Below are 14,528 nucleotides of genomic sequence, written 5' to 3'. Positions count from 1 at the left end.
CACTGATAAAGAACACACTCCCACCTCACTGTCACTGATAAAGAACAAACTCGCAGCTCTCTGTCACTGATAAAGAACACACTCCCAGCTCTCTGTCACTGATAAAGAACAAACCCGCAGCTCTCTGTCACTGATAAAGAACACATTCCCAGCTCTCTGTCACTGATAAAGAACACTCACCCTGCTACCTGTCACAGATAAAGAACACACTTCCAGCTCTCAGTCACTGATAAAGAACACACTCCCAGCTCTCTGTCACTGATAAAGAACACACTCCCAGCTCTCTGTCACTGATAAAGAACAAACCCCCAGCTCTCTGTCACTGATAAAGAGCACATTCCCAGCTCTCTGTCACTGATAAAGAACACATTCCCAGCTCTATGTCATTGATAAAGAACTCTCACCCTGCTACCTGTCACTGATAAAGAACACAGTCCCAGCTCTCTGTCACTGATAAAGAACACACTCCCTGCTCTCTGTCACTGATATAGAACACATTCCCAGCTCTCTGTCACTGATAAAGAACACTCACCCTGCTACCTGTCACTGATAAAGAACACACTTCCAGCTCTCAGTCACTGATAAAGAACACAATCCCAGCTCTCTGTCACTGATAAAGAACACACTCCCAGCTCTCTGTCACTGATAAAGATAACATGCCCAGCTCTCTGTCACGGGTAAACAACACACTCCCAGCACTGTATCACTGCTAAAGAACACACTTTCATCTCTCTGTCTCTGATAAAGAACATAGTCCCAGTTCTGAGTCACTGAAAATATACACACTCCTTCTACCTGTCACTGATAAAGAATACACCCAGCTCTCTGTCACTGATAAAGAACACACTCCCTGCTCTCTGTCACTGAAAAAGATGACACTCCCAGCTCTCTGTCACTGATAAAGAACACTCACCCTGCTACCTGTCACTGATAAAGAACACAGTCCCAGCTCTCTGTCATTGATAAAGATAACATGCCCAGCTCTCTGTCACGGGTGACCAACACACTCCCAGCACTGCGTCACTGCTAAAGAACACACTTTCATCTCTCTGTCTCTGATAAAGAACATAGTCCCAGTTCTGAGGCACTGAAAACATACACACTCCTTCTACCTGTCACTGATATAGAACACACCCAGCTGTCTGTCACTGATAAAGAACACACTCCCTGCTCTCTGTCACAGAAAAAGTTGACACTCCCAGCTCTCTGTCACTGATAAAGAACCCATTCCCAGCTCTATGTCACTGATAAAGAACTCTCACCCTGCTACCTGTCACTGATAAAGAACTCAGTCCCAGCTCTCATTCACTGATAAAGAACACACTCCCAGCTCTCTGTCACTGATAAAGAACAAACTCCCAGCTCTCTGTCACTGATAAAGAACACATTCCCAGCTCTCTGTCACTGATAACGAACACTCACCCTGCTATCTGTCACGGATAAAGAACACAGTCCAAGCTCTGTGTCACTGAAAAAGAACACTCACCCTGATACCTGTCACTGATAAAGAACACACTCCCAGCTCTCAGTCACTGATTAAGAACACATTCACAGCTCTCTGTCACTGATAAAGAACACTCACCCTGTTAATTGTCACTGATAAAGTACACACTCCCAGCTCTCTACCACTGATAAATAACACACTCCCAGCTCTCTGTCACTGTTAAAGAACAAACTCCCAGCTCTCTGTCACTGATAAAAAACACATTCCCAGCTCTCTGTCACTGATAAAGAACACATTTCCAGCTCGCTGTCACTGATAAAGAACACATTCCCAGCTCTCTGTCACTGATAAAGAACACATTTCCAGCTCGCTGTCACTGATAAAGAACACTCACCCTGCTACCAGTCACTGATAAAGTACACACTACCAGCTCTCTGTCACTGATAGAGAACACACTCACAGCTCTCTGTCACTGATAAAGAACACATTCCCAGCTCTCTGTCACTGAGAACGAACACTCATCCTGCTACCTGTCACTGATAAAGAACACAGTCCCAGCTCTCAGTCACTGATAAAGAACACACTCCCAGCTTTCTGTCACTGATAAAGAACACATTCCCAGCTCTCGCTCACTGATAAAGAACACATTCCCAGCTCTCAGTCACTGATAAAGAACACTCACCCTGTTAACTGTCACTAATAAAGTACACACTCCCAGCTCTCTGTCATTGATAAATAACACACTCCCAGCTCTCTGTCACTGTTAAAGAACAAACTCCCAGCTCTCTGTCACTGATAAAGAACACATTCCCAGCTCTCTGTCACTGATAAAGAACACACTCCCAGCTCGCTGTCACTGATAAAGAACACATTCCCAGCTCTCTGTCACTGATAAAGAACACACTCCCACCTCACTGTCACTGATAAAGAACAAACTCGCAGCTCTCTGTCACTGATAAAGAACACACTCCCAGCTCTCTGTCACTGATAAAGAACAAACCCGCAGCTCTCTGTCACTGATAAAGAACACATTCCCAGCTCTCTGTCACTGATAAAGAACACTCACCCTGCTACCTGTCACAGATAAAGAACACACTTCCAGCTCTCAGTCACTGATAAAGAACACACTCCCAGCTCTCTGTCACTGATAAAGAACACACTCCCAGCTCTCTGTCACTGATAAAGAACAAACCCCCAGCTCTCTGTCACTGATAAAGAGCACATTCCCAGCTCTCTGTCACTGATAAAGAACACATTCCCAGCTCTATGTCATTGATAAAGAACTCTCACCCTGCTACCTGTCACTGATAAAGAACACAGTCCCAGCTCTCTGTCACTGATAAAGAACACACTCCCTGCTCTCTGTCACTGATATAGAACACATTCCCAGCTCTCTGTCACTGATAAAGAACACTCACCCTGCTACCTGTCACTGATAAAGAACACACTTCCAGCTCTCAGTCACTGATAAAGAACACAATCCCAGCTCTCTGTCACTGATAAAGAACACACTCCCAGCTCTCTGTCACTGATAAAGATAACATGCCCAGCTCTCTGTCACGGGTAAACAACACACTCCCAGCACTGTATCACTGCTAAAGAACACACTTTCATCTCTCTGTCTCTGATAAAGAACATAGTCCCAGTTCTGAGTCACTGAAAATATACACACTCCTTCTACCTGTCACTGATAAAGAATACACCCAGCTCTCTGTCACTGATAAAGAACACACTCCCTGCTCTCTGTCACTGAAAAAGATGACACTCCCAGCTCTCTGTCACTGATAAAGAACACTCACCCTGCTACCTGTCACTGATAAAGAACACAGTCCCAGCTCTCTGTCATTGATAAAGATAACATGCCCAGCTCTCTGTCACGGGTGACCAACACACTCCCAGCACTGCGTCACTGCTAAAGAACACACTTTCATCTCTCTGTCTCTGATAAAGAACATAGTCCCAGTTCTGAGGCACTGAAAACATACACACTCCTTCTACCTGTCACTGATATAGAACACACCCAGCTGTCTGTCACTGATAAAGAACACACTCCCTGCTCTCTGTCACAGAAAAAGTTGACACTCCCAGCTCTCTGTCACTGATAAAGAACCCATTCCCAGCTCTATGTCACTGATAAAGAACTCTCACCCTGCTACCTGTCACTGATAAAGAACTCAGTCCCAGCTCTCATTCACTGATAAAGAACACACTCCCAGCTCTCTGTCACTGATAAAGAACAAACTCCCAGCTCTCTGTCACTGATAAAGAACACATTCCCAGCTCTCTGTCACTGATAACGAACACTCACCCTGCTATCTGTCACGGATAAAGAACACAGTCCAAGCTCTGTGTCACTGAAAAAGAACACTCACCCTGATACCTGTCACTGATAAAGAACACACTCCCAGCTCTCAGTCACTGATTAAGAACACATTCACAGCTCTCTGTCACTGATAAAGAACACTCACCCTGTTAATTGTCACTGATAAAGTACACACTCCCAGCTCTCTACCACTGATAAATAACACACTCCCAGCTCTCTGTCACTGTTAAAGAACAAACTCCCAGCTCTCTGTCACTGATAAAAAACACATTCCCAGCTCTCTGTCACTGATAAAGAACACATTTCCAGCTCGCTGTCACTGATAAAGAACACATTCCCAGCTCTCTGTCACTGATAAAGAACACATTTCCAGCTCGCTGTCACTGATAAAGAACACTCACCCTGCTACCAGTCACTGATAAAGTACACACTACCAGCTCTCTGTCACTGATAGAGAACACACTCACAGCTCTCTGTCACTGATAAAGAACACATTCCCAGCTCTCTGTCACTGAGAACGAACACTCATCCTGCTACCTGTCACTGATAAAGAACACAGTCCCAGCTCTCAGTCACTGATAAGGACGACACTCCCCGCTCTCTGTCACTGATAAAGAACACAGTCCCAGCTCTGTGCCACTGATAAAGAACACTCACCCTGCTACCAGTCACTGATAAAGTACACACTCCCAGCTCTCAGTCACTGATAAAGAACACACTCCCAGCTCTCAGTCACTGATAAAGAACACACTCCCAGCTCTCTGTCACTGATAAAGAACACAGTCCCAGCTCTCTGTCACTGATAAAGATAACATGCCCAGCTCTCTGTCTCTGATAAACAACACACTCCCAGCACTGTGTCACTGCTAAAGAACACACTCCCAGCTCTCTCTCACTGATAAAGAACACACTCCCAGATCTCTGTCACTGATAAAGAACACATTCCCAGCTCTCTGTCACTGATAAAGAACACTCACCCTGCTACCTGTCACTGATAAAGAACACAGTCCCAGCTCTCAGTCACTGATAAAGAACACACTCCCAGCTCTCTGTCACTGATAAAGAACACACTCCCAGCTCTCTCTCACTGATAAAGAACACATGTCCAGCTCTCTGTCACTGATAAAGAACACTCACCCTGCTACCTGTCACTGATAAACAACACACCACCAGCTCCCCTTCACTGATAAAAAACACGATCCCAGCACTCTTTCACTGATAAAGAACACAGTACCAGCTCTCAGTCACTGATAAAATACACTCTCCCAGCTCTCTGTCACAGAAAAAGACGACACCCTCACAGCTCTCTGTCACTGATAAAGAACACACTCCCAGCTCCCCTCCACTGATTAAGAACAAACTCCCAGCTCTCTGTCACTGATAAAGAACACATTCCCAGCTCTCTGTCACTGATAAAGAACACTCATCCTGCTACCAGACACTGAAAAGAACACAGTCCTAGCTCTCAGTCACTGATAAATAACACACTGTCAGTCTCTGTCACTTATAAAGAACACACTCCAAGCTCCCTTTCACTGATAAAAGAACACACTTCCATCTCTCTGTCGCTGAGAAAGAATACATTCCCAGCTCTCTGTCTCTGACAAAGAACACAGTCCCGGTTCTCAGTCACTGAAAATTACACATTCCCTGCTCTCTGTCACTGAGAAAGAACACATTCCCAGCGCTCTCTCACTGATAAAGAGCACACTCCCAGCTCTCTGTCACTGATAAACAAAACACTCTAAATTTCAGTCACTTACAAAGCACACACTCCCAGCTCCCCTTCACTAATAAAAAACACTCTCCCTGCTCTCTGTCACTGATAAAGATAACACTTTCAGCTCTCTGTCTCTGACAAAGAACACAGTCCCAGTTCTCTGTCACTGATAAAATACACATTCCCTGCTCTCTGCCACTGATAAAGAACACACTCCTAGCTTTCTGTCACTGAAAAAGAACACACTCCCAGCTCTCTGTCACTGATAAAGCACACATTCCCAGCTCTCTGTCACTGATAAAAAACACACTCCCAGCTCTCTGTCACTGAAATAGAACTCACTCCCAGCTTCCTGTCACTGATAAAGAACACACTCACAACTCCCTAACACGAATAAAGAACACAGTCGCAGCTCACTGTTGCTGATAAAGAACACACTCCCTGCTCTCTGTCACTGAAAAAGATGACACTCCCAGCTCTCTGTCACTGATAAAGAACACAGATCCAGCTCTCTGTCACTGATAAAATACACACTCCCAGCTTTCTGTCACTGAAATAGAACTCACTCCCAGCTTCCTGCCACTGATAAGGAACACACTCACAGCTCCCTAACACTAATAAAGAACACAGTCGCAGCTCACTGTTGCTGATAAAGAACACACTCCCTGCTCTCTGTCACTGAAAAAGATGACACTCCCAGCTCTCTGTCTCTGATAAAGAACACATTCCCAGCTCTATGTCACTGATAAAGAACACTCACCCTGCTACCTGTCACTGATAAAGAACACAGTCCAAGCTCTGTGTCACTGAAAAAGAACACTCACCCTGATACCTGTCACTGATAAAGAACACATTCACAGCTCTCTGTCACTGATAAAGAACACAGTCCCAGCTCTCAGTCACTGATAAAGAACACACTCCCAGCTCTCTGTCAATGGTAAAGAACACATTCCCAGCTCTCAGTCACTGATAAAGAACACTCACCCTGTTAACTGTCACTGATAAAGAACACAGTCCCAGCTCTCTGTCACTGATAAAGAACAAACTCCCACCTCTCTGTCACTGATAAAGAACACATTCCCAGCTCTCGGTCACTGATAAAGTACACATTCCCAGCTCTCAGTCACTGATAAAGAACACTCACCCTGTTAACTGTCACTGATAAAGTACACACTCCCAGCTCTCTATCACTGATAAATAACACACTCCCAGCTCTCTGTCAGTGTTAAAGAACAAACTCCCAGCTCTCTGTCACTGATAAAAAACACATTCCCAGCTCTCTGTCACTGATAAAGAACACACCCCCAGCTCTCTGTCACTGATAAAGAACACATTCCCAGCTCTCTGCCACTGATAAAGAACACATTTCCAGCTCGCTGTCACTGATAAAGAACACTCACCCTGCTACCAGTCACTGATAAAGTACACACTCCCAGCTCTCTGTCACTGATAAAGAACACACTCACAGCTCTCTGTCACTGATAAAGAACACATTCCCAGCTCTCTGTCACTGATAAAGAAGACTCACCCTGCTACCTGTCACTGATAAAGAACACAGTCCCAGCTCTCAGTCACTGATAAGGAAGACACTCCCGGCTCTCTGTCACTGATAAAGAACACAGTCCCAGCTCTGTGTCACTGATAAATACCACTCACCCTGCTACCTGTCACTGATAAAGAACACACTGCCAGCTCTCAGTCACTGATAAAGAACACACTCCCAGCTCTCTGTCACTGATAAAGAACACAGTCCCAGCTCTCTGTCACTGATAATGATAACATGCCCAGCTCTCTGTCTCTGATAAACAACACACTCCCAGCACTGTGTCACTGCTAAAGAACACACTCCCAGCTCTCTCTCACTGATAAAGAACACACTCCCAGATCTCTGTCACTGATAAAGAACACATTCCCAGCTCTCTGTCACTGATAAAGAACACTCACCCTGCTACCTGTCACTGATAAAGAACACAGTCCCAGCTCTCAGTCACTGATAAAGAACACACTCCCAGCTCTCTGTCACTGATAAGGAACACACTCCCAGCTCTCTCTCACTGATAAAGAACACATGTCCAGCTCTCTGTCACTGATAAAGAACACTCACCCTGCTACCTGTCACTGATAAACAACACACTCCCAGCTCCCCTTCACTGATAAAAAACACGATCCCAGCACTCTTTCACTGATAAAGAACACAGTACCAGCTCTCAGTCACTGATAAAATACACTCTCCCAGCTCTCTGTCACAGAAAAAGACGACACCCTCACAGCTCTCTGTCACTGATAAAGAACACACTCCCAGCTCCCCTACACTGATTAAGAACAAACTCCCAGCTCTCTGTCACTGATAAAGAACACATTCCCATCTTTCTGTCACTGATAATGAACACTCATCCTGCTACCAGACACTGATAAAGAACACAGTCCTAGCTCTCAGTCACTGATAAAGAACACACTCTCAGTCTCTGTCACTTATAAAGAACACACTCCAAGCTCCCCTTCACTGATAAAAGAACACACTTCCATCTCTCTGTGGCTGAGAAAGAAAACATTCCCAGCTCTCTGTCTCTGATAAAGAACACAGTCCCGGTTCTCAGTCACTGAAAATTACACATTCCCTGCTCTCTGTCACTGAGAAAGAACACATTCCCAGCGCTCTCTCACTGATAAAGAGCACATTCCCAGGTCTCTGTCACTGATAAACAAAACACTCTAAATTTCAGTCACTTATAAAGCACACACTCCCAGCTCCCCTTCACTGATAAAAAACACTCTCCCTGCTCTCTGTCACTGATAAAGATAACACTCTCAGCTCTCTGTCTCTGACAAAGAACACAGTCCCAGTTCTCAATCACTGATAAAATACACATTCCCTGCTCTCTGCCACTAATAAAGAACACACTCCTAGCTTTCTGTCACTGAAAAGGAACACACTCCCAGCTCTCTGTCACTGATAAAAAACACACTCCCAGCTCTCTGTCACTGATAAAGAACACAGATCCAGCTCTCAGTCACTGATTAAATACACACTCCCAGCTTTCTGTCACTGAAATAGAACTCACTCCCAGCTTCCTGTCACTGATAAAGAACACACTCCCTGCTCACTAACACTAATAAAGAACACAGTCGCAGCTCACTGTTGCTGATAAAGAACACACACTCAGAATTCGGTCACTAATAAAGAATACACTCCAAATGTCCCTGTCACTGATAAAGAACACACTGACAGCTAACTGTCACTGATAAAATACACACTCCCAGCTCTCAGTCACTGATAAAGAACAAACTCCCAGCTCTCTGTCACTGATAAAGAACAAATTCCCAGCTCTCTGTCACTAATAAAGAACACATTCCCAGCTCGCTGTCACTGATAAAGAACACTCACCCTGCTACCTGTCACTGATAAAGAACACACTCCCAGCTCTCAGTCACTGATAAAGAACACACTCCCAGCTCTCTGTCAATGATAAAAAACACATTCCCAGCTCTCTGTCACTGATAAAGAACACACTCCCAGCTCTCTATCACTGATAAAGAACACTCACCCTGCTACCTGTCACTGATAAAGAACACATTTCCAGCTCGCTGTCACTGAAAAAGAACACTCACCCTGCTACCAGTCACTGATAAAGTACACACTCCCAGCTCTCTGTCACTGATAAAGAACACACTCACAGCTCTCTGTCACTGATAAAGAACACACTCCCAGCTCTATGTCACTGATAAAGAACACATTCCCAGCTCTCTGTCACTGATAAAGAACACTCACCCTGCTACCTGTCACTGATCAAGAACACAGTCCCAGCTCTCAGTCACTGATAAGGAAGACACTCCCCGCTCTCTGTCACTGATAAAGAACACAGTCCCAGCTCTGTGCCACTGATAAAGAACACTCACCCTGCTACCAGTCACTGATAAAGTACACACTCCCAGCTCTCAGTCACTGATAAAGAACACACTCCCAGCTCTCAGTCACTGATAAAGAACACACTCCCAGCTCTCTGTCACTGATAAAGAACACAGTCCCAGCTCTCTGTCACTGATAAAGATAACATGCCCAGCTCTCTGACTCTGATAAACAACACACTCCCAGCACTGTGTCACTGCTAAAGAACACACTCCCAGCTCTCTCTCACTGATAAAGAACACACTCCCAGATCTCTGTCACTGATAAAGAACACATTCCCAGCTCGCTGTCACTGATAAAGAACACTCACCCTGCTACCTGTCACTGATAAAGAACACACTCCCAGCTCTCAGTCACTGATAAAGAACACACTCCCAGCTCTCTGTCAATGATAAAAAACACATTCCCAGCTCTCTGTCACTGATAAAGAACACACTCCCAGCTCTCTGTCACTGATAAAGAACACATTCCCAGCTCTCTGTCACTGATAAAGAACACATTTCCAGCTCGCTGTCACTGATAAAGAACACTCACCCTGCTACCAGTCACTGATAAAGTACACACTCCCAGCTCTCTGTCACTGATAAAGAACACACTCACAGCTCTCTGTCACTGATAAAGAACACACTCCCAGCTCCATGTCACTGATAAAGAACACACTCACAGCTCTCTGTCACTGATAACGAGCACTCACCCTGCTACCTGTCACTGATAAAGAACACAGTCCCAGCTTTCAGTCACTGATAAGGAAGACACTCCCCGCTCTCTGTCACTGATAAAGAACACAGTCCCAGCTCTGTGCCACTGATAAAGAACACTTACCCTGCTACCAGTCACTGATAAAGTTCACACTCCCAGCTCTCAGTCACTGATAAAGAACACACTCCCAGCTCTCAGTCACTGATAAAGAACACACTCCCAGCTCTCTGTCACTGATAAAGAACACAGTCCCAGCTCTCTGTCACTGATAATGATAACATGCCCAGCTCTCTGTCTCTGATAAACAACACACTCCCAGCACTGTGTCACTGCTAAAGAACACACTCCCAGCTCTCTCTCACTGATAAAGAACACACTCCCAGATCTCTGTCACTGATAAAGAACACATTCCCAGCTCTCTGTCACTGATAAAGAACACTCACCCTGTTACCTGTCACTGATAAAGAACACAGTCCCAGCTCTCTGTCACTGATAAAGAACACACTCCCAGCTCTCTGTCACTGATAAAGAACACACTCCCAGCTCTCTCTCACTGATAAAGAACACATGTCCAGCTCTCTGTCACTGATAAAGAACACTCACCCTGCTACCTGTCACTGATAAACAAAACACTCCCAGCTCCCCTTCACTGATAAAAAAACACGATCCCAGCACTCTTTCACTGATAAAGAACACAGTACCAGCTCTCAGTCACTGATAAAATACACTCTCCCAGCTCTCTGTCACAGAAAAAGACGACACCCTCACAGCTCTCTGTCACTGATAAAGAACACACTCCCAGCTCCCCTACACTGATTAAGAACAAACTCCCAGCTCTCTGTCACTGATAATGAACACATTCCCAGCTCTCTGTCACTGATAAAGAACACTCATCCTGCTACCAGACACTGATAAAGAACACAGTCCTAGCTCACAGTCACTGATAAATAACACACTCTCAGTCTCTGTCACTTATAAAGAACACACTCCAAGCTCCCCTTCACTGATAAAAGAACACACTTCCATCTCTCTGTGGCTGAGAAAGAAAACATTCCCAGCTCTCTGTCTCTGACAAAGAACACAGTCCCAGTTCTCAGTCACTGAAAATTACACATTCCCTGCTCTCTGTCACTGAGAAAGAACACATTCCCAGCGCTCTCTCACTGATAAAGAGCACACTCCCAGCTCTCTGTCACTGATAAACAAAACACTCTAAATTTCAGTCACTTATAAAGCACACACTCCCAGCTACCCTTCACTAATAAAAAACACTCTCCCTGCTCTCTGTCACTGATAAAGACAACACTCTCAGCTCTCTGTCTCTGACAAAGAACACAGTCCCAGTTCTCTGTCACTGATAAAATACACATTCCCTGCTCTCTGCCACTGATAAAGAACACACTACTAGCTTTCTGTCACTGAAAAAGAACACACTCCCAGCTCTCTGTCACTGATAAAGCACACATTCCCAGCTCTCTGTCACTGATAAAAAAACACACTCCCAGCTCTCTGTCACTGAAATAGAACTCACTCCCAGCTTCCTGTCACTGATAAAGAACACACTCACAGCTCCCTAACACGAATAAAGAACACAGTCGCAGCTCACTGTTGCTGATAAAGAACACACTCCCTGCTCTCTGTCACTGAAAAAGATGACACTCCCAGCTCTCTGTCACTGATAAAGAACACAGATCCAGCTCTCTGTCACTGATAAAATACACACTCCCAGCTTGCTGTCACTGAAATAGAACTCACTCCCAGCTTCCTGTCACTGATAAAGAACACACTCACAGCTCCCTAACACTAATAAAGAACACAGTCGCAGCTCACTGTTGCTGATAAAGAACACACTCCCTGCTCTCTGTCACTGATAAAGAACAAACTCCCACCTCTCTGTCTCTGATAAAGAACACATTCCCAGCTCGATGTCACTGATAAAGAACTCTCACCCTGCTACCTGTCACTGATAAAGAACACAGTCCCAGCTCTCTGTCACTGATAAAGAACACACTCCCAGCTCTCTGTCACTGATAAAGAACAAACTCGCAGCTCTCTGTCACTGATAAAGAACACATTCCCAGCTCTCTGTCACTGATAAAGAACACTCACCCTGCTACCTGTCACTGATAAAGAACACAGTCCAAGCTCTGTGTCACTGAAAACGAACACTCACCCTGCTACCTGTCACTGATAAAGAACACACTCCCAGCTCTCAGTCACTGATAAAGAACACATTCACAGCTCTCTGTCACTGATAAAGAACACAGTCCCAGCTCTCAGTCACTGATAAAGAACACACTCCCAGCTCTCTGTCAATGGTAAAGAACACATTCTCAGCTCTCAGTCACTGATAAAGAACACTCACCCTGTTAACTGTCACTGATAAAGAACACAGTCCCAGCTCTCTGTCACTGATAAAGAACAAACTCCCACCTCTCTGTCACTGATAAAGAACACATTCCCAGCTCTCGGTCACTGATAAAGAACACATTCCCAGCTCTCAGTCACTGATAAAGAACACTCACCCTGTTAACTGTCACTGATAAAGTACACACTCCCAGCTCTCTATCACTGATAAATAACACACTCCCAGCTCTTTGTCACTGTTAAAGAACAAACTCCCAGCTCTCTGTCACTGATAAAAAACATATTCCCAGCTCTCTGTCACTGATAAAGAACACACCCCCAGCTCTCTGTCACTGATAAAGAACACATTCCCAGCTCTCTGCCACTGATAAAGAACACATTTCCAGCTCGCTGTCACTGATAAAGAACACACTCACAGCTCTCTGTCACTGATAAAGAACACACTCACAGCTCTCTGTCACTGATAAAGAAGACTCACCCTGCTACCTGTCACTGATAAAGAACAAACTCCCAGCTCTCAGTCACTGATAAGGAAGACACTCCCCACTCTCTGTCACTGATAAAGAACACAGTCCCAGCTCTCAGTCACTGATAAACAACACACTCCCAGCTCTCTGTCACTGATAAAGAACACAGTCCCAGCTCTCTGTCACTGATAAAGATAACATGCCCAGCTCTCTGTCTCTGATAAACAACACACTCCCAGCACTGTGTCACTGCTAAAGAACACACTCCCAGCTCTCTCACACTGATAAAGAACACACTCCCAGATCTCTGTCACTGATAAAGAACACATTCCCAGCTCTCTGTCACTGATAAAGAACACTCACCCTGCTACCTGTCACTGATAAAGAACACAGTCCCAGCTCTCAGTCACTGATAAAGAACACAGTCCCAGCTCTCAGTCACTGATAAAGAACACACTCCCAGCTCTCTGTCACTGATAAGGAACACACTCCCAGCTGTCTCTCACTGATAAAGAACACATGTCCAGCTCTCTGTCACTGATAAAGAACACTCACCCTGCTACCTGTCACTGATAAACAACACACTCCCAGCTCCCCTTCACTGATAAAAAACACGATCCCAGCACTCTTTCACTGATAAAGAACACAGTACCAGCTCTCAGTCACTGATAAAATACACTCTCCCAGCTCTCTGTCACAGAAAAAGACGACACCCTCACAGCTCTCTGTCACTAATAAAGAACACACTCCCAACTCCCCTACACTGATTAAGAACAAACTCCCAGCTCTCTGTCACTGATAAAGAACACATTCCCATCTTTCTGTCACTGATAATGAACACTCATCCTGCTACCAGAACACACTCCCAACTCCCCTACACTGATTAAGAACAAACTCCCAGCTCCCTGTCACTGACAAAGAACACACTCACAGCTCTCTGTCACTGATAAAGCACACACTCACAGCTCTCTGTCACTGACAAAGTACACACGCCCAGCTCTCTGTCACTGATAAAGAACACATTCCCAGCTTTCTGTCACTGATAAAGAACACACTCTCAGTCTCTGTCACTTATAAAGAACACACTCCAAGCTCCCCTTCACTGATAAAAGAACACACTTCCATCTCTCTGTTGTTGAGAAAGAAAACATTCCCAGCTCTCTGTCTCTGATAAAGAACACAGTCCCGGTTCTCAGTCACTGAAAATTACACATTCCCTGCTCTCTGTCACTGAGAAAGAACACATTCCCAGCACTCTCTCACTGATAAACAGCACACTCGCAGCTCTCTGTCACTGATAAACAAAACACTCTAAATTTCAGTCACTTATAAAGCACACACTCCCAGCTCCCCTTCACTGATAAAAAACACTCTCCCTGCTCTCTGTCACTGATAAAGATAACACTCTCAGCTCTCTGTCTCTGACAAAGAACACAGTCCCAGTTCTCTGTCACTGATAAAATACACATTCCCTGCTCTCTGCCACTGATAAAGAACACACTCCTAGCTTTCTGTCACTGAAAAGGAACACACTCCCAGCTCTCTGTCACTGATAAAGAACACACTCCCAGCTCTCTGTCACTGATAAAGAACACAGATCC

The sequence above is a fragment of the Chiloscyllium plagiosum genome, unplaced genomic scaffold (assembly GCF_037043375.1).
Source record: "Chiloscyllium plagiosum isolate Xiang-an unplaced genomic scaffold, Cpla_swu_hap1 HiC_scaffold_20, whole genome shotgun sequence".
Classification (NCBI taxonomy): Eukaryota; Metazoa; Chordata; class Chondrichthyes; order Orectolobiformes; family Hemiscylliidae; genus Chiloscyllium; species Chiloscyllium plagiosum.
The sequence above is the reverse complement of the archived record's forward strand: the minus strand, read 5'-3'. Positions refer to the sequence as shown.